We start from the raw sequence: 20,819 nt of genomic DNA, 5'->3' as shown, positions 1-20,819 counted from the left end.
CCACGCCCAAACTGGTCCATTCTCACAAGGTACCAATATCGAAGAATGCAATTTAGGAATTTCAAAAAATTGTCTGCCTGGGGTTTATGCTTATCTTTTGCTTAGAGGTTCATATAAAGTAAACCAGTTCCTTTTGTAGACTGTGAAGCTCTATGTAAATGGCAGCAGGGTGGCTTCAGAACCGATTCCAACTGCGACACTGTTGGCAAACCGATGAGCACCCACATCTGTCTGTTCAGGGGCCACGGGTGGTTGTGACGAAGCGGCCACGGCCTCTTCCCCACTACGCTGTCTCACTGAACAATCTTCCCACCGTACCCCCCGGCACTTTTCTCCCCACGGTTAACACAATCTCTCACACCCTCAAACTCTCCCCTTTGTGCTCTTGCTTTCGTTCCTCCCTGTAACCGAGCCTTGGCATCCTCCAGAAGGAAGCACTCCATCTCTCGTCAGTGAAAGCAGCTATTCTGATAGGCAGCAGGATCAGGGGAGGGTCTGTCAGATGCTGCTCACCACCTGCTCCTCCAGCGCACCGTTATTCTCCAACACTCCTGCAGATCGCTGCTCTCTCGGGTGGTGCCTTCACGCAGAGGACGAGCTTCCCTCCCTGGTTACCACCATCTACCCATCTTTAGGCCACGCCCTCCATGTACTGAATACTCACGTTCCTGTCTTCCTTCCTGCCCAGGTCTTTCCATCATGCTGGGTTATGGTAACCCTCAAACCCCTAATTTCCTATTTCCTTGGACTGCTTATCATTAGTGACCTTTACTTCAACTCCATTTCCATGCTTTGGAATGTGCCATTTCCTGCAACTGCCCACCGTGGTAATCAAATTCTAGCATCCCACACGCAGACCATGCCCGCGATTTCATTTGGTTACACCCACTCACTGTACCTGCCTTGGGTTTCAAGACCTGCTGTTGTCTCCACATATCACTTGTACCTTCATTTCCTATCCAGGCTCGATTTTACAGTCTCTGTTTCATTTTTTACCCAGCATCCTCCACCCCCTCGTTCATTGTTTACTGTAGCATTTTGCTGGCAAAACCCCTACCCAGTCGACCTTCTTAATTTCTTGGCAAATTTCCCACAGTTATTTGGGATTTTACCACTGTAAAATGGGGTCCTATTTCTATCAGTCCTGCATTTCTTCCTTGAAAAAATTCTATGCTCTCTAATTTCTCATAAGTGTTCTATTGTGACTATTCTCAATATGTTAAAATTTTCTTAAACCTCTGAAACTACCAATTTGCCACTTGACTAAGAGATGCTCCATTGTTTTTTTTTTTAAAATAACTCATATATTTAATTAATTACCCAGTTCTATTGATATATAGCACTGCATAAGCTTCAAGTGGACGGCACAATGATTTGCCTTACATATATTATGAAATAATTGCTATAATAAATTCCACATAAAGCATTTTTGAATGAACAAATAAAGATTGAATAAATACAGGTCTCCTTGGTTTTTGTCAAAGTCGCCTAAAATACTCTCTGTAATTGTAAGATGTCTATTTTTTTCCTTCAGATTTACCTATACATTCAGTGCATTCTCTTTTTGAGAGAGGGACAGTATGCACGTGAGCAAGAACACGAATGGGGGAGGGACAGAGAAAGAGGGAGAGAGAAAGTCCCAAGTAGGCTCCAAACTGTCAGCACAGAGCCTCACAAGCACTCACAAGCACACACAAACTGACGAATATTCTATTTCTTGCTGATTAAACTGGATATTAATTTGGGGGAAAATGTATCTGGACTTGTACTTTACATCATACACACAAACTTAATTCCAGATGGATTAAAGGTATAAATGTGGGGAATAAACAGTCAGACTCTTCAAAGGGATACACTTTCATGTCTCTGGAATATTAAAAGACTTCTTAAATATAAGAAACACTGAGAAACCAAACAGTGGGAGAGGTCTTCACAATGCATGTGTGAAACAAAGAAATCCTATCTGGAATGTAAAAAGAATGACTCCCGATAAATGAGAAACAAAGGCAGTCAAGTCATTAAAAAAAGTCACAACTTGAATAGAAATTCCACAAAAGAGGATATCCAAATGGCGAGTAGACATGTGAAAAGAAGCTGAACTTCATTAGTAACCAGTGAAGTAAAAATTAAATCCACCATGAGACATCACTACACACCCACCAGATGGATAAAAATAAAAAGACAGATGATGCCAAGTACGGGCAAGGATACTGGAACTGATATATTGCTAGTGGGCGGGTAATTTGGTAAAACCACTTTGGGAAATTGTTTGACAGTACACACATATCCTGTGACACAGTGATCTACTCAACATGCCCACCAAAGCCATGAACTAGAATGTTTATAGATGCAATATTTGTAATAGTTCAAAATAGAAAATACTCAAATACGGTGGCGTATTCACACAATAGAATAGCATAAGCAGGACCGCTAGACTCTTTCTACAAGGAGCCGGATGGTAAATATTTTAGGTTTATAGGCCATACAGTCCCTGTGCAACTATTGAACACTGCCATTGTAGCATGAAAACCGTCAGAGACAATATGTAGATGAATGGACATGGCTGTATCCCAATCAAGTTTTATTCACAAAAACAGGCAGCTGATCAATGGACCATAGTTTGCTGACCCTGGCTATACATCAATGCATAAATAAAATTATTATATATTTGCACAATGAGATACTATATAACGAAAAGAATAAGTGGCCTACAACTGCAGCAAAATGGATGTATCTCACAAACTATAGAGTGAAAGAAGACATGCTAAGAAGTACATATTTTTTTATTCCATTTACATCATAGTACAAAGATAGATAAAACTAACTTATGGTGTTAGAAGTCAAGAGGGTGGTTTCCTTTGGAGGGAAGGTAGAGACTGCATCAAGGTGTGAGGAAGGCTTGGCAGCATGGTAATGGTCTGGGTGCTGTTTCACAGGTGTGTTCAGTTTAGAAAACTTCAGCTAGCTGTATAGTTATGTTATATGCACTTTTGTGTACATGTATTATAATTACAAAAGACATCCTCTGTTGTAAAAGGAGGGGAATACCTTTTTTTTAACAATTGGTTTGACTGGCTGAAGTTCACATAGTTTCAAGTAGAAGCACAGGCTTCTAGAAAGATCTCTTCTCATAAGGTAGTAGTTTGGATGAAGACTTTTTTTTTGCATATGCCAGATTCTCCTTAATATAATCTAATTTATACTTTTAAAATGCAATAGCTTGAAAATAAAATAAAATAACTCAATGCGTTTTGATGTCCTATTTTTTTCTGAGACTACTCTTCCACTGGTACCTCAGGACAACTTTAGGAATGAGAACAAGCCCATTTGAAAGAAACACATTGGTCTCATAGTTCTTATAGGACTTTAATGAGGAATGGGTCATTTCTGGCATTAGTTGAGTGGATCTGGCATAATCTGGGGTTGTATGATCATATGATGAGAACATTTAGGGAGAGGGGCAGCTGGTGGCTCAGTCGGTTAAGCATCTGATTCGACTCAGGTCATGATCTCCTGGTTGGTGAGTTCCGGCCCCACATTGGGGTCTCAGATGACAGTGCAGAACCTGTTTGGGATTCTCTCTCTCTCTCTCTCCCCCTCTCTCTGCCCCTCCCCCATCTCAAAAATAAATAAACATTATTAAAAAAAAAGGAAAGACAATTTAAAAAAAAGAACATTTAGGAAGAAAACTATCAAGTGAAAGAATGAGAATAACAATTTGCCAGTAATATAGTAAATAACTTTTAGTGTCCTTGATGACATTTTCAGAATTGTTTCTTTTGTCTATAAATTATTTTTCAATCCTGTTGTCAGAATTTTAGTCTCCTTATTTTATGCCTAGACTATTTCATTAGCTTTTTTTTTTTTTTTAATACTGATCACTTCAATCACTTCAATTCAACTTCTTCCTCCCTCTCTGAGTCCAACCTCACAACATTGCCAAAGTGAATCACTGCAAAGACCAAGTTTGGAAATGCCACTATTCCCATCCAGTGCCATCAGGTGTCCTCATTTTCTGCCCAAATGAGGACCTCACACTAAATTCCCCTTTGATAGCCATTCATCTGGCCCCAACACACTTCTGTTAACATTTATTTCCCACTGCTGATCCACATGTGATCTCTGAACAAGCCACCTTTTGGCCTCCTGATGCTCATGACTCTGAATGTAGTGCACTTATCGGTCCCAGCTGAAATCCTACCTCCATGCCCAGCTCTGATGTCACCTCCTCCATGCAGCCTTAGCGGATCATCCCAGAGGGAACTGTGTTTTCTCTCTTTCCAGCTAATGCTACATGGGCTAACTAACTATACATATAAGTATTTAGGTAGGTCTTAAATCTCCAATTACATTTTTAGACTCTTATTAACAATACTCTGTTTATTTTCGCAACCTAGGACACTAGTTTATACATGATAGGCACTTAGCAAATACTCGTTTCATGAACGAAAAATTAGCGATTTAAAGGATATTTCAAGTGTGCATATCCACATTTAACAATCGAATTCCACATTTCAAGGGCTCAATAGGCACATGTAGCTACTAAGCACGGTACTGGACAGCACAGGTATAGAACATTTCCACCTCTGCAGAAAGTTGTATTGCACAGAGCCACTTTAAACATTATCAATTTTCAAAAAGAAGAATGCTGAGGATGGAATGTATATAAAGGTATTGTTTTCCTCAGCTATATTCTAAACATAAATAAAATTTCCTAATAAAGTTATTTCCTAATAAAGTTCAGTTTTTCTCCTGAAAAACAAAAAAAGATATTATATTAAGCCAATGGAATGCCTTAAACCCTACTATTGCAATAGTATATCAGAGAATGCTCAAACTGAGGGTCCTTTACTGGTTGTTAGTGATTTCTTTAAAATAGAAAATGTCTTTCAATGTGCTGTGTTTTAGATTTCTTTTAAACATCCTGGTTTTTATGAGGTGTATATTCTGGACATCTGAACACATAATTTCAATGCATGTGATGGCACCATGTGTTTCCCAAAAGCCCAGAAGAACTAATTCTCTCAGTAGAAGGAGGTGGGCAGACACAAAAAGGTCTTGAAGCTCTCACCCAGGAGGAGATGGAGATGTGAGTTGGGTATGAGAAGATGCAGAGGAATTTGCCAGAGAATAAAGTTTGGGAGCACAGGCCAGGCAGAGGAAAAGCAGAGCGATCGCTGGAAGGAGAACCATGTAAAGTTAAAAATGTTTCAGCTGGCCTTCTCTGGTCTGGCCTTTGCCAGGCTCTCCAGCCTTTTCTCTCTCTCTCTCTTTTGCTCCAGCAACATTGACCACTTGCAGTTTTCACCCTTTGCTGCACTATTTGAAACGTCGGTGCCTCATAGGGGCGCCTGGGTGGCTCAGTCCGTTGAGCGTCCGACTTCGGCTCAGATCATGATCTCACAGCTCGTGAGTTCAAGCCCCATGTTAGGTAGGCTCTGTGCTGACAGCGGGGAGCCTGGAGCCTGCTTCGGATTCTGTGCCTCCCTCTCTCTCTGCCCCAACCCACTCGCATTCTGTCTCTGTCTCTCTCAAAAATAAATGAACATTAAAAATACCAGAAACAACAATGTCTGTGCCTTGTGATGAGCATCGGGTATGGTATGGAAGCTTGGAATCACGACATTGTACACCTGAAACGAATATTATGCTGTATGTTAACTAACTGGAATTCAAATAAAAACTTTTTTAAAAAGTCTGTGCCACAGGCGGTCCTTCGCCTGTGCCCTGCATGGCCAATTGCCTCCGGTTACCCGTTCCTCTTTTCATTTGCCCAGCTGCTCTTCATCTGAGCAATCTCTCAAATATCCCTTCTTCCAAAAAGACTCCCTTGTACCCTGAAGTAGTGCTTGTGTCATTCTGAGGGACTACACTTTCATCCTAGTGATCACTGTGCATGGCCCTCTATTTATACCTTTTGTTTCATTCACCTCCATGTCCCGGGTGCCTGGAACAGTGTTTTGATTGAAACTAGTGTTCAGGGGCACCTGGGTGGCTCAGTCAGTTAAGCATTTGATTGCAGCTCAGGTCATGATCTCATGGTTTGTGGGTTCGAGTTCCACATCGGGCTTTCTACTGTCCGCACAGAGCCTGCTTTGGAGCCTCTGTCTCCCTCTCTGTCTGCCCCTACCCCGCTTGTGCTTTCTCTCTGTCTCTTTCAAAATAAATAAACTTAAAAAAACCCCCACAAATATTTATATATAAGAAAAGAAACTGGTGTTCAATGATTTGACATTGAAGTTTTCTCAAATGCTCAGAAAATACAGTTAGGTTATTGTCAGATAAGACTCGGAAGAATGTTCACATTTGTTGATCATTAAGAAAATAACTTCATTAAAATTTAGTGACACTTTTCACCTATCACATTTTTTTAAAAAAATGAAGACAATAAGAGTAATGGTGGTGGAAAGGCCTTCTGGTACACTGCTAAAAGATGATATTTTATTGCAACTCTTAGGGAAACAATTTGGCAATAGGACTTAAGGGTCTCACATCTTGATCTAGGCATTCTGATTCTGGGAATGATCTCAAAGGAAATACTACTAAACATGGAAAGCGTTTTATGTACAAGAGTGTTCATCACAGAGTTATACTTGTGAAAAATTACAAACAACATACATACCCCCTCAAAGAAAAACGATGAAGCAAAAAGCACAACATAGTTATATTCTCAGCAGGAGGTTAGGATGCTTCCAATAATTACTTTGATAACTATTGTCATATAACTCTCTTAGCTTGGCTTGCTATAACAAAATGCCATAGAATGGATTGTTTAAAACACTGATATTTATTTCTCACAGTTCTGGAGGCTGGGAGTTCAAGATTAAGGTGCTGGCAGATTTGATTCTTGGTGAGAGCACTCTTCTGGTTTAGAAATGAACTTCTTGCTGTGTCCTCATGTGGCAGAGAGAGAGAGAGAGAGAGAGAGAGAGAGAGAGAGAGAGAGATTGAGAGGGCCATGGTGTCTCTTCCTCTTCTTCCAAGGACACTAAATGTAATATGGGGGGCGCCACCCTCATGATCTCATGGAAACCTAATTACTCCCCAAGGGTCCCACCTCCAAATACTATCACACTGGGGGTTAGGGCCTCAACATGAATTTGGCTGGGGCGCAAATATTCAGTCCATAGTCCTAACAGTGAAAATGTTTGTGCTATGCTGAATAGACAGAGACAAGAAATAAACATGTAAAACAGATGGACTTCATTTTCCTGTCATGCCTCCTTCTTCCCATTTCTTTAGGTGCTCACGTATCTGTTGTTCCATCCCAGTAGCAAGGAGCTGAGACCTCAGTTTCCAGATCTCTTATTGCTTAAGAGGATGGATAAGAGGTCCCTTGAGTTTCTCTGGAGTGAAATAAAGGTAGAGCTTACAAAGCATTGCAGGGAGGAGTAAAGGTTTTTCCATGAAATGGGGAATCCAAAACTAAGTGAATGTCTCCATAGGTAAGACATGCATAGCCTACTGCTCCAGACATTAGCCTAATTCCCATTCAGAGCTGGCCTGTCCTTTGTCACCAGACATGCAGGTAGTCAAGTGCTCAATGTCTGTACTACTCTACACATTGGCTTGACAACCATTCAGAAGTAGGGTCAGAAATTTCCCTAACACTGACAGTTTGGTTAACATTAAGTTTGCATTGTGAAAGTTGAACTGTAAATAAACATGTTGGTGTCACTTTGTATCCTGCTGTTAGAAACCAATGCAAAGGATTTTTTATGTATCCATCATTTCTTTTTTTTTTTTAAATGTTTATTTATTTTTGAGACAGAGAGAGAGAGCATGAACGGGGGAGTGGGGCAGAGAGAGGGAGACACAGAATCTGAAACAGGCTCCAGGCTCTGAGCTGTCAGCACAGAGCCCGATGCGGGGCTCGAACTCACGGAGTGCAAGATCATGACCTGAGCCACAGTCGGTCGCCCAACCGACTGAGCCACCCAGGCGCCCCTGTATCCATCATTTCATTGAGGACAATCCAGAAAGTATGACATTGGATTGTAGTTAAAGTTCTTTTGCATTTCTTATGGGAATAGAAAGGCCCAAAGGTGAATTCTGCAGGCAAACAAATCTGTGAATAGAAGCAAACGTGTGGTTATGTAAGAGCGTCAGGACGGTCACTGGGGCCCTAGGGTACACATGATTTCTCAGGACCAGGTACTGCTATGCGTATGAAGGAGATTAAAGGAAGGACTACACTTGAAATTTGCTTTTCGAGGCCATGCTGTGACATCAACACTAATCCTGTCCTCCTGGGTTGTACATGAGACCCTTCAAGCATTGTTGTCCAGCTTCGAGTTACTTAAAGCACACAATCATCCAATACAATAATGTTCTTGCTCTCTGAACATATTTGACCCGAGGGAAAGTCCAGCACTTGAATGGGATTAAATTCTGCCTCTTTCAGTAAATAGTCTAGACATTACGTCATTACACCTTGGATGCTGTAATGGGCACGTTTCTGCGTGGGTCACAAATTGAGATATTTGACAGAGTTGCCATTGCTTACTGAAGTCTTTGACTGTAGTGTTACCACCGCGAGCCTGGACCATTTGCAGAAAGGTGAATCTTAGCTACCAAAACAAGGGACCATGTGGTATAGAATGCTGTTATTCTTGGTTGGTAATTTTGCTCAATAAGCCATAGACTAATGAGACCAAATTTCTGAAACTTATAGGGAGATGAATTTTGCTGCTGTTTGGAGAATGGATTGGAAGGAGCTAAAGAGATGACAGTTTAGAAGGCCATTGTAGTAATCCAGATGAGAGAGGTGATGGTCACTGGAACCCAGATGATTACAGCAGGGACCTAAAGAAGAAAGCTTATTCAGGAGATGTTTTGGTCATAGAGTTGACAGGATTTACTGAAAGATTAGTTGAGGGAGTAATGATTACAGAAGTATCAATGATTGTTTCCAGGTTTCAGGCTTGAGGATGTGGGTGGATGACAGCTTCTATTCTGTAGTGGGGAAGACTTATTGGCAGCACCCATTTGGAGAAAAAATGAAAAACTCCATTCAGATATGTTAATTTTGAAATTTTTGTGACAGAGTCAGGCACAGATATAAACTAGGTAACTGGATATGCCTGTTCAGCACTTAGATAATAAATAAATTTGGAAATTTGGAGCATTACAATGACATTTAAATCCATGGTATTGACATCTGGGAGATGGGTAGAAGAGGCATGAGTCTGATCCCTGGGTTCTACAGCACTTGCAGCTCTGGAGGAGAAGGAGGAAGCATCAGCAGCTACTGAGACGTAGAAGCAGGCAGGTCAGAGCACGTGGGAACGTGTTGCTACGTTCTCGCCCTCTGTGGTCTTTCCTCTCTTCCTACCTCCCACTCAGGAGCCTATCATTTCTCCAGACACTTGGGCCAGTACCTATCAAGGACCAAATGGAGAAGGGGAAGCTTTCCAGAGGGGCAAGTGCTTCAGCTTTAAAGTACAATTCACTGTTTTCCAGAGTTGGTATCTCTGGTAAGTGAGATATATACACTCACTGTATATATTACCCCTTAAAGGGGCCACTGACCAGAATAATTATAACTGTTATCATTCATAAAGTGCTTAATGTATGTTAGGCAAAATAGTTCAAGTGCTTTAAATGTATTTAGTATATTCAGTTTTAAATTAAATTTAATACTTAAATTTAAATATTCAATACTCACAAATACTTGTGAGGTTGATATTATTACCCCATTTACCCCATATTATTAACCCCAAAACTGAGTCGGGTCCATAACGTCAGAGGAGTTCCTAAAATGGAGCCCTGACAAATGTTGGGAAGAAGTGTATATGTGTGTGCACGCACGTTTTGGAGTGGGTGTGGGTGTGGGTGTGTCCCGTTACTGAATTATTCACTTAGGTTAAAAAGAAAAAAAAATCACAAGGAGTGTGTACATTCAACAAGGATTTATTAATCACATTCTATATCTGGGGGTCAGGTTTCAGCGGAGGGATACCCTGTGCTCACATTTATGTCAGTTGGATTAGTGGATTTTCTTCCTTCTGCCTGGCTGAGTTAGAGAGGCCCAACTAAGGTAAGGCAGGTTCCATGAGTGAGAGGGAAGAGGGTAGTTATGGGGACCGAGCCTGGGCAGGGTGTTGTGGTAGGGGTTTTAGCCGACTCATGTGGAATCGATAATTGTAGGACGTGCTCAGTAGTTTCAGTTAGCGATACTTGAGTCAGATTTTGACTTCTGGAATTACTGAAAAGATACAGCTATATACCAATTTGCCACCTGGCTTTAATAAATCTACCTGCACAAGGGCATATCCACAATAGATCTTCAACACAAACAGAATAAGAGAAAAGAGGTTAAAAAACATTGATTCAAATGACTTTAATCAAAACTTGTTGGGCATCGCCTCTCAGAGGGATAGAATACTCCCAGAAATAAGGTAATTCTGTTTAAAAAATGAAGTAATTGCTTTTGACCACTAACCAATCATTTGGTGACTGTTTTAGTGTGTTATATTCCTTCTTTACCCTGGGAAGTAGTTTTGATCATGAAGAGACCCCATTCAGTATAAAAGTATACTCATAGTATAATAGAGATGAGATTCCACAGAATTGCAGTGCAGAGTGAAAATTAATTTGGAAACTTATATTATGGCAGTAATAAGAATTTACTTATTCATGGTTAAAGAATATTCAATTAACCTTTCAAATTTATGTGTTCACTGTAGGTGGCAGAGTGAAAACTTCATAGAAAATTCATGCGATCTAAAATACATATTATTTATAAACTCTTATGCATACCAGATTTTGCCTTTTGATGTAAATAGCCAGATGTTAGCCTTATGGAGTTATCGAAAATTATTAAAACATGCTTATGGTTCATTTCATTAAATAAATACATTTCTGATTTTAAAAAGACGTGAGCTGAGACAAGAAAAAGGGCAAGACATGAAGTTAAAACAAATTTTTTTAAGTACTATGCATCCCAAATGTTTAAATATATCAGAAATTCTTTACAAATACCTAAGGAATGAGCATAGAAGCAATATGTAGCCAATAGTGTGGTGCCATTGGAGTAATGACCGTTTCATTTAGTCCAGACTTCCAGAAGCAAATGTGATTTAACTATTTTGTGAAAATGGTGAGATAATTACCGATCATGGTAATGTTTAATGTTTTCTATGTCCTAAAAAGGCATTCATTAAAAAAGCCTCCTTTTTTTCAGAAAAGAAGGCTTGCATAAATGAACAATTAGCGTTATATTCTTTCCTAGCATGCGCTTTTAAAGTACCATTAGCAGTATTGGGAATCTTACACAAGCATTAATGAAAACATATCCCATTTGGAGTATGATTTCCAGTTTGGATCCACGGTAATATAGCACCTGGTATCTTTCAGTGAAATAGGGTGTACACACTTCATGTGTACAGAGGGTGGTGATGAATGATATGCTCAACGGTCACCCTTATGAGATGAGAACGGATCCCTTAGGGTTTTGACTAGGTTAGAACTGAAAGCAAGCAAAAATACAAACCAGTAAGCAGGTAGCTTAAGGTTAGAATTTTTAATGTATTCAAACCTCAGATTTTCTTTTCTTTTAATGTTTATTTATTTATTTTGAGAGAGAGAGAGCATGCACACACATTTGGGGGAAGGGCAGAGACAGAGGGAGACAAAAAATCCCAAGCAGGCTCTGCGCTGTCAGTCCAGAGCCCAACTCAGGGCTCGAACTCGTGAACCACAAGATCACAACCTGAACTAAATTAAGAGTCAGATGCTCAACCGACTGAGCCGCCCAGGTGCCCCACAGACCTCAGATTTTCATTTTTTCATGGCAAGTTAATGTAGAAAATGACCATAGAAACAAAGAAAATTGTTTTGAATTCTTCTCTTCCTCTAACAACAAAGTATATGTCTTCGGCAATCATAAAAATACTATTAAATTTGTTTCTTTTTCAGTAATATTAGGGTTGTATAATCAAGGTGCTAATCATGTCTTGCACTGTCCAAGTCATCCAATGCACTTATAGAGTATCTAAAGGAAATAGGGAAAAACACCTGAGTCCACTGATCTGGGTTCAGTAGCTTCTAAACTCTGTGTGTGTGTGTGTGTGTGTGTGTGTGTGTGTGTGTGTGTGTATGTTATGACTAACAGGATGACAGTTATGATGAATGTATGAGTAAATGGTAATTCTTTTTTCTCTTTGCACAGATTATTTACATGAGTACTCTCTTTGGATGCCAGTTCATGGATTCATTAAGTTCAATTATGAACCACGTCTTCACATAGCTCACAAATCAGATCATTGATGCCTAAACACTCTTGGTCTATCTATTTTATCTCAATATATTTCAAATGTTATTGCTTACACATTCACCTTCAGGTTTCCAGTCTTCCTGCTAGTAGGTTCTCTGGTGGTTTATAGCAGCAGTTCTCCATGGATATGTGGCCAAAATCAAATGTGTCAAGATCAGCAGTGATATGACAAGGGCAAATTTTTTTTAATGAATAATATAGTAGTAAGGTTCTCAGACTGTGTACTTCTTACAAAGTTAAACACTATCCTTACAATATCATCTGCTGTCTGAATGGCATTGTGATTTGCCTTCGTGGATAGGATGGAAAGATTTGGAGTAACATAGGTGTCCTCATGGAATTAAGCATTATTCTTAATATTTCCATGAGGGCATGGTAGACATCCTCCCTCCTCAGTGTGCTTCTGGAAAAATATGACTTGAGAAATCTGGCTTAGAAAATGCCACAGTAACCACATGGAGGGATTTGACATTTGACCAGGCAATCGACATTGTGTATCATCATCGTCAATAAATGGTGATGGATTCTTTGAAAATGATAGTTCAGGTGCTCTATGAATATATCCACAAGCTTCAAGTGCCTAATTCATCTGTCTACTCCAATTACCTCAGAAACAAGCCCGGATAGAGCAGAAATGCACTTGCTTCCACCTGTGCAGTTGGAAAATGATGACAAAAATAAGTAGCATTCTTCCTTTAGTGAGTACATATCATTCTGGACAGTTTATATATGGTCTTTCAAATATTTTCAGTGTATCTTTAAGTTAGAATTTTTATTTCTGTTTCCAGATGAAATGATTAAACTTTGCCGTAAATGGCTGGAAAGAAACTTCTGTCTGGCTATAAAGTCAAAACAGTATCTACTGAATGATGCTGTTTTTCAAATCTCATGTCAGCTTGATGGACTAGAGTCAATTGCAGTGATTTGGGCAGTTCCTATGGTTGTCTTCTGATGAAGGTGATGCAGTCACATGAGCCTAATAACAGTATAATGGTGACATCAAAATCCCGCCACCAGCAGATATCTAGAAAGTGTAAGAGAAGCCACTGATAAAGTGAATGCTGAATATTATGCATTTCACATCAGTAAAAACCTCTGACTCCAATTCTTATTCAATGATAAATATGGAATCTAAGACCAAAAGAAGTTGGTATCTGAAAAATCCCTGCAAGGCAGTTGAGCTGACTGTTTCTTACCACATCAGGAGACGTTAGGTATTAATTAAGAATAAAACTTTCAGTTCAAACTGAATGTTTCTAGCGTGACTGGCCCTAACGGGATAGGTATGCTTGAGCTATGTGACTCTCTTAAGCATTATACTTCTGGTTATACGTTTTTTAAGTAAATCAAAATTCCTTCCATTGTTTTTCAATATATTAAGATTATTTATTCATACGTTTTCCACAAGAGATGAAAAAAAATCTCAAGTGCATATAGTGTTTATCCAATCTTTCCCAAGAGTCCCTTATGAAATGATTATAACTTCAAGTGCTTTTGTTACTATAAACAAACTGCTCACTGAAGCTTTGTCCCGCAAATTTCAGTTAATCTATGGTAAATGCAAAGCAAAAAAATACCTATTCATTCTATTACTTCTTGTTTTTCTTATATTTTTAATCTGTCTTACTCTAATTAACTACTTTACTATACACAGCCCTTGTTGCTTTGTCATCAAGCAAAACTATCCATTTATTCTTTAATATTAAGTGACATTTAAGCCCATCTCTCTAATAATTGCACACAGGAAAATAGGTCTTCTGCTTATTATACAGTTTTATAAGGCTCCATTCATTATTTTAATCATAACTAATGGGATGCATTACATTTTTCTTTCTGAAGGGACATAGCATCGAATCTGAATAAATATCAAAAACAGGAAAGGTCACTCAGACATTCATTTGTCAATACACATGTGTTGAGTGTCCATTCTGTGCCAAACACTGCTTGAGTCATTAGGGATAAGACTGTGTGAAGGCAAAGTCCCTACTCTCACAGAGCTTATGTTCTAGAGGAAAGAGCCAAAACAACAAATGAATCAATAAATATATAATGCCAGTTGGTGACAAGTGCTAGAGAGGGAAATAAAGCAACATCGGGGATACAGTGGCAAGGAAGTGGTGTCTTCTGATTAGATGACCAGGAAAGTTCTCTTTCAAGGAGGTGGTAGAAGACAAGGAAACTGGGGTGCCTGGGTGGCTCAGTCGGTTGAGCGTCCGACTTCGGCTCAGGTCATGATCTCGTGGTTTGTGAGATCCAGCCCCATGTCGGGTTCTGTGCTGACAGCTCAGAGCCTGGAGCCTGCTTCAGATTCTGTGCCTCCCTCTCTCTCTGCCCCAACCCACTCACATTCTGTGTCTCTCTCAAAAATAAATAAACATTTAAAAAAATTAAAAAAAAAAAAAGACAAGGAAACTGAATTAAGTGAGTTAATGCTATAGGTGGATGTCTGGGTGAAGCATTTTCTGGGCTCAGTGATTGACAAGCTCAAAAGTCCTAAGGCAAGAGTGACTTTGGTGTCTTCAAGAACAGCTAGAGTCAAGTCAGTAAAGATTTTGAAAAACAGTAGGAGAACTTATCACAGAGGTAAGCAGTGGTCAGTCACATTGGGCCTTGTGGGTCATGGAAAGGAAATTGGATTTTCTTTGCAGTGTGATAAGAAGCCATTGAGAAAAAGGAAAGAGATGAAATATAAGTTATAAAAAGAGTAATTTCTCATAGAAAAGATACTGCAGGAGAAATAGAGAAGCCATGCAAAACTACTGCAACAAGTTAGGGAAAAGATGTTGGCTTGGTCTGTGGTGTAAGAAGCAGAGATGCTAAGAGATGACAGACTTAGCACACATTTTGATGGTAGAACGAACGAAATTCTTCTTTTTAGATTAAATGTGAGATGTGAGAGACAGAAAAGAGTCAGTGATAATTTCAAGCATTTAGTCTGAGCAACTGGGTTAACAGGATGCCATTTACAAGATGGGAAACGCTGAGAGAGGAGCAGTTTGGGGGTTAATGGAGTTCAGGTTTGGGTATGCCATATTTGCAATGCCTATTAGTTATCCAAGTGGAAATATGAAGTAGGCAGTTGAATAAATAAATGTGTAGCTAAGAGGAGAGGTTTGACCAGAGGTACACGTTTTTGAATTATTGGTATATCTATAGCATTTAAACCTATTGAAATTGGATGAAATCTCATAAGATATCAGCTCTGAGGACTCAAAAACTATGAGGCCTGGAGGAAGGGGACCCAGCAGTGGACACTGAAAAGAAATGGCCTGTGAAGGAGGGGAGACATCAAGAGAGTGTGGTGGCCCTAGAAATCAAGTGACAAGAATACCTAAAAAAAAAGAGAGTGATCAACTATGGCAAGAACTTGAGAAGTCAAGCAGGATGACTGAGGACCGAAGGTGGAGGTCTTTCTTAATCTTGTTAAGAATTCTTTTAGTGGATAATGGGTGTTGAGGAAGTGGAGTCTGTGAGGATACACAACTATTCTGAGTGTTTTTCTAGAAAAGGGAGAACAAAATGGGGGTGGCTGTTAGAAGGGAATGTGGGTCAAGAAATGGACCTTCCTTCCTTCTTTTCTTTGTTCCTTCCTTCCTTCCTTCCTTCCTTCCTTCCTTCCTTCCTTCTTTCTTCCTTCCACTTGGGTAATTTAAAGCCTATCTGTTTATTGATAGAATTACGTATCTGGGAGGAAAATCTGGTGATGTGGGAGCAGATGGATATACAGTTGACCCTGAACAGTACAGGTGTTAGGGATGCTGACCCTTCATGCAGTTGAAAATCTGTGTATAACTTTTGACTCCCCAAAACCTAACTACTAATGGCCTATCATTGACCAGAAGCCTTCCTGACAACATAAATAGTCAATTAACACATATTTTGGATGTTAGTTTCAGTATATACTGTATTCTTACAATAAAGTAAGCTAGAGAAAAGAAAACGTTATCAGGCAAATCATAAGGAAGAGAAAATATATTTACAGTACTGTACTGTATTTATCAAAAAAGTCCACATATGAGTGGACCGATGCAGTTCAAACCTGCGTTGTTCAACGGTCAACTGTAATTGCAAGAGCAAAGTCCTAGAGCAGGTGAGAGAGAGGTCCAGTTCATGGATGGGGTGGGGGCAGACCAGCTTCAGACTGCAGCAGAAACAGTGCAGTCTGGGAACTCTGGAGGGAGTTCAGCCGCAGCTCAGCTGATAGGCGGGGGGTGGAGGGTCATGAGGGTGTGTTTACGATTACTCCTATGTTCTAACTAACATACACTAGCTGAATTGCAATGAGTGGTGAGAAGTTGAAGGGATGATGGATGTTTGCGGGGTGAGAGGAAGTGCACTAGTTTCCTAGGACTGCTATAACCAAATACCACAGACTAGGTGGCTTAAAACAATAGAAATTTATTGTTTCACAGTTCTGGAGGTTGGAAGTCCCGAATCAGGCTGTCGACAGAGTCATGCTCCCCCCTGAAACCTATCGGGGAAATCCTTCCTTGTCTCCTTCCAGCTTCTGGCGGTTTTCTGGCAATGCTTGAAAATGCATTCTTTGGCTTGTAGATTCTTCTTCCGATCTAAGCCATTACATGGTGTCTTCCCTCTGTGTGTCTCTCCCCCCTCGTAGTAGAAGAACACCAGTCATATCACATGGATTAGAGGCCCATCCTTCTCCAGTATGATCTCATCTCCACTAATTACATCTACCATAATCCTATTTCTGAATAAGGTCATATTCTGAGTCATGGGGGGGGGGGCACAATTTTTATGGGGACACGATTCAACCCATAATAGGAAAATGTGAAATAGTTGGCCTGGAGAGGAGTGTGAGTCACGAGGTAAGACTTCCTGGCAGCTCTGAGGGTCCACTTAAGGCTGCCTTCACAAAGTTTAAGAGTTCTCTCAGTTTGGTCACCTCAGACTATGATATGACAGGTACAGGTGCGTTTCTTGTTTTAATGTTTTTGTGTGTGTTGGTTTTTGTTTTTATTGGTTTAGCTTCGATTTTTAAACCAATTTTAATGACTTCACTTTCCGCCTAGAGGACAAAGATATCACCCCTCCAAGTGGAAGCATGGCCTAGCCAAGCAGCATATATTTCTTCCTACTGAAACTGCTTTTTGCTAATAGACCAAAAGAATAAAATATATTTTAAAACACCTGTTTATTTTAAAATTTCGTATTCTTACAAACATAAAGAGACATTTGTATGGTGTAATACAAATATACATTTTCTGCTATTAAATCAGCTGCGGAGTAAATCATTCTCAAACCAGATAGATGGTTTCTTTTTCAGAACTATTTCAGCTTATAAACAAAGAAATCCCCATAGAAACCTCACTAAAATAGCCTTCCTTTATGGGGAGATATTTAAAGGCAACACCTGTAAAAACATCCTTCTCTGAACTGTTTTTGAGGGTAGGGGGAAGGGAAGGGGCAGTTCTGTGTTTTATTGCTTGAGACTCAGCCGGCACATTCCTAGTAGAGGAGAGCTGAGAATGACCAGACGTTTGTGAGGCAGAGGGAACTAATCCTAACAGGGAAGTTCATCTTTGCAGATGAAGAGAGGTTGAGAATAACTTGCCCTCCGTCTCTGAGTTACCCAGCCGTGGAGACAGGATTTGAACCCGGCTCCATATAACTGCGACCTCTGTGCCTTGCCTGCTTCGCTACAGTGCCAGTGCGTACCTGGGCCATGCTGTTCCTCTCTCTGGGTTGTTATACATTATGCTAATCTTTGTTTGTCACCTCTACCAACTAGAATCGAATTGAAGGGAAGGCCTTTGTGGTGCTTTATTATTATTATTATTATTATTACTATTTGTAATGTTTATTTAGTTTTGAGAGAGAGACAGACAGAGTGCTAGCAGGGGAGGGACAGAGAGAGAGGGAGACACAGAATCTGAAGCAGGCTCCAGGCTTGGAATTATCAGCACAGAGCCCCAAATGGGGTTCGAACCCATGAACTGTGAGATCATGACCTGAGCCGAAGTTAGATGCTTAAGTGACTGAGCCACCCAGGCTCTCCCTAGGTTGCTTAGTTTTGTAATGCTCATGATATTGTATGTATCAGGGTGAGGCTAAATCTAAGAGATATCAGAATAGGGTCAGCCTTCTTCCCCCTTCCACGTTGGTTTATACATGGCCTAAGGAACATCACCTAGTCTTTTCTTTCAATCCACAAATATTTGAGTGCCTAGTATATGTCAGGTATATGCTGAATGCTTCACAATGATCTCTTAACCTTGTCACACTACCAAGACCCCTCTTCTCATAAAAAGAATTTAGACAATGTCAACAATCAAAATTCAGACATACACAGACATGGGTGTGTGACAGTTAATTTTATGTGTCAGATGGTCCCATGGGATACTCAGATACTTGTTTAAACATTATTTCCTCAGTGTGGCTATGAAGGTGTTTCTGGAAGACGTTAGCATTTGAATCGATGGATTGAGTAAAACATGTTCCTCCACCAAGTAGGAGGGCAGCGTCCAAACCCATGAGGGGTTGAAAAGAATAAAAAGGAAGAGGCTGGTAGAGTTGTCTGCCTGACAGTTAGAGCTGGAATACAGTCTTCTCCCACCCTTAAGCTGGAACTTACACCATTGGTGTATTGGTTCTCAGGCCTTTAGATTTAGACTGCGATTACACCACTGGCATTAGTGGGTTTCCACAGAGCAGATCAGGGGACTTGTTTGCCTCCATAATTGTGTGAGCCAGTTCCTCTATCATCTGTATCATCTATATCTATGTCATATATCTATATCTATCTATATCTATATATCTATATCTATATCTGTATCTATCTATATAGCTATATCTTCTATAGCTATATCATGTATATCTTATTGTTTCTGTTTTTCATTTGTAGAATCCTAAGTAATACAGAAGGGTAGTAGTAAAATATTAAAGGAAGGTTATGGGGTTTGAAGAGAGAATCCATGCAGAGGGATTACCATATTACCAGTAAAAATATTAAAGAAGTCTATGGGGTTTGAGGAGAGAATCTGTGCAAAGGGATTACCGTATTACCAGTATGGCCTGGTGAGCTGCCTTTGCAAGGACCATGAGCAGTAAGCGAAAGAAATGGCTCCTGGCACAGTACAGGCAGTCATCTGAGCCAATCTTGACCTAACTGCTCTATAGGGATGTGCATACCTGTGTTCGTGTGAATCTTGAAGAACCACTTGGGGCAGGCACCAATGTGCCCGGGCCCTCTAAAGCAGCCTAACACAGAGAGGAAAGAGCCGTTATTCCCTTTTCAGCTCCCAGAAGAGATTGAGTGGGCACTGGGGCCAGGGTTAAGTGTGGGCATCTAGTCTCGGCAGCAACCCAGATGAGTGATGGGAAGGGGCTGGATTACTAAACACAGGGGACAGGTGAAGACTGAACAGCAGGTTCAACAGCTGGGGCCAAACACTCAGGGCTGCAAGGCAAATGCCGAGAGGCAAGGTGGGGGCCTAGAGATGATGGGGACATGTTCAGAGCAAATCTTAAACAAGGGGTGGGTCTGGAATTGGTAGAATTTATGTAGCAAAGACATTGCATTTCTGAGGCCAGGCCCTGTTGTAAGCATTTTAGACATATCAGCGCATTTAATCCTCCCACCAACCCCAGCCATCAGGTGTCACGATTCCCTTCAACAGTAGATGAGGAAACTAAGCCACAGAAAGCCTGAGCAAGGTCAAATCCAAAGTTGGGTATCTGGCTTGAGACTGTGCTTTTGGCCACGGTGCTCTGTTGTCTGAGAAATATGAATCTCTGGCCCACAGATTCAGGTAATCATTTGATAAACATCTATTAAACTCTGTGCTAACCATATGCTTACTGCCAAGAGTAAAGTAGTGACCAGATAAATGAGACCCCTGCTTAAATAAAGGTGAAGATAAGAATTGGAAGGAAATCCCAGAAAATAGCATTTAATATTATAGCTGTATTATCTAATATGATAGCCATTAGAGACATGTGGCCAGTGTGACCAGAGAACTAATTTTAAATTTAAATTAATGTGTATTTAAAATTTAAAACTGAGGGGCACCTGGGTGACTCAGTTGGTTAAGCATGTGATTCTTGGTTTCAGCTCAGGTCATGATTTCATGGTTTCGTGGGTTCGAGCCCTGCATCAGGCTCTGCACTGGCAGTGTGGAGCCTGCTTGGGATTCCCTCTCTCTCTGTCACTCTCTGCCTTTCCCCAACTTGTGCTGTGTCTGTCTCTCTCTCAAAAAACATTGTCTTTAACTATTACTCAATTCAGTTATCAGGAGAGCTTTTAAGTACCTTTGGAATAACATGGGTATGTGAATCTATTTTTTCAACTGTAAATTTTATGAAATCTGACTACAGATCAACCATTTCCTATGAAAAGTTAGTGTTTATATGGAGATGTGCTATCAGTGTAAAATATGGTCCAGATTTCAAAGACTTAGTCAGAAATAAAGAATGTAAAGTAACTCATTAATAACTTTTATATTGATTACATGTTGTAGTGATAACATTTTGAATGCATTGGATTAAATAAAATAGATTATTAAAATCAATTTCTTCATTT

This window comes from Felis catus, chromosome F2 (genome assembly GCF_018350175.1).
Source record: "Felis catus isolate Fca126 chromosome F2, F.catus_Fca126_mat1.0, whole genome shotgun sequence".
NCBI lineage: Eukaryota > Metazoa > Chordata > Mammalia > Carnivora > Felidae > Felis > Felis catus.
The sequence above is the reverse complement of the archived record's forward strand: the minus strand, read 5'-3'. Positions refer to the sequence as shown.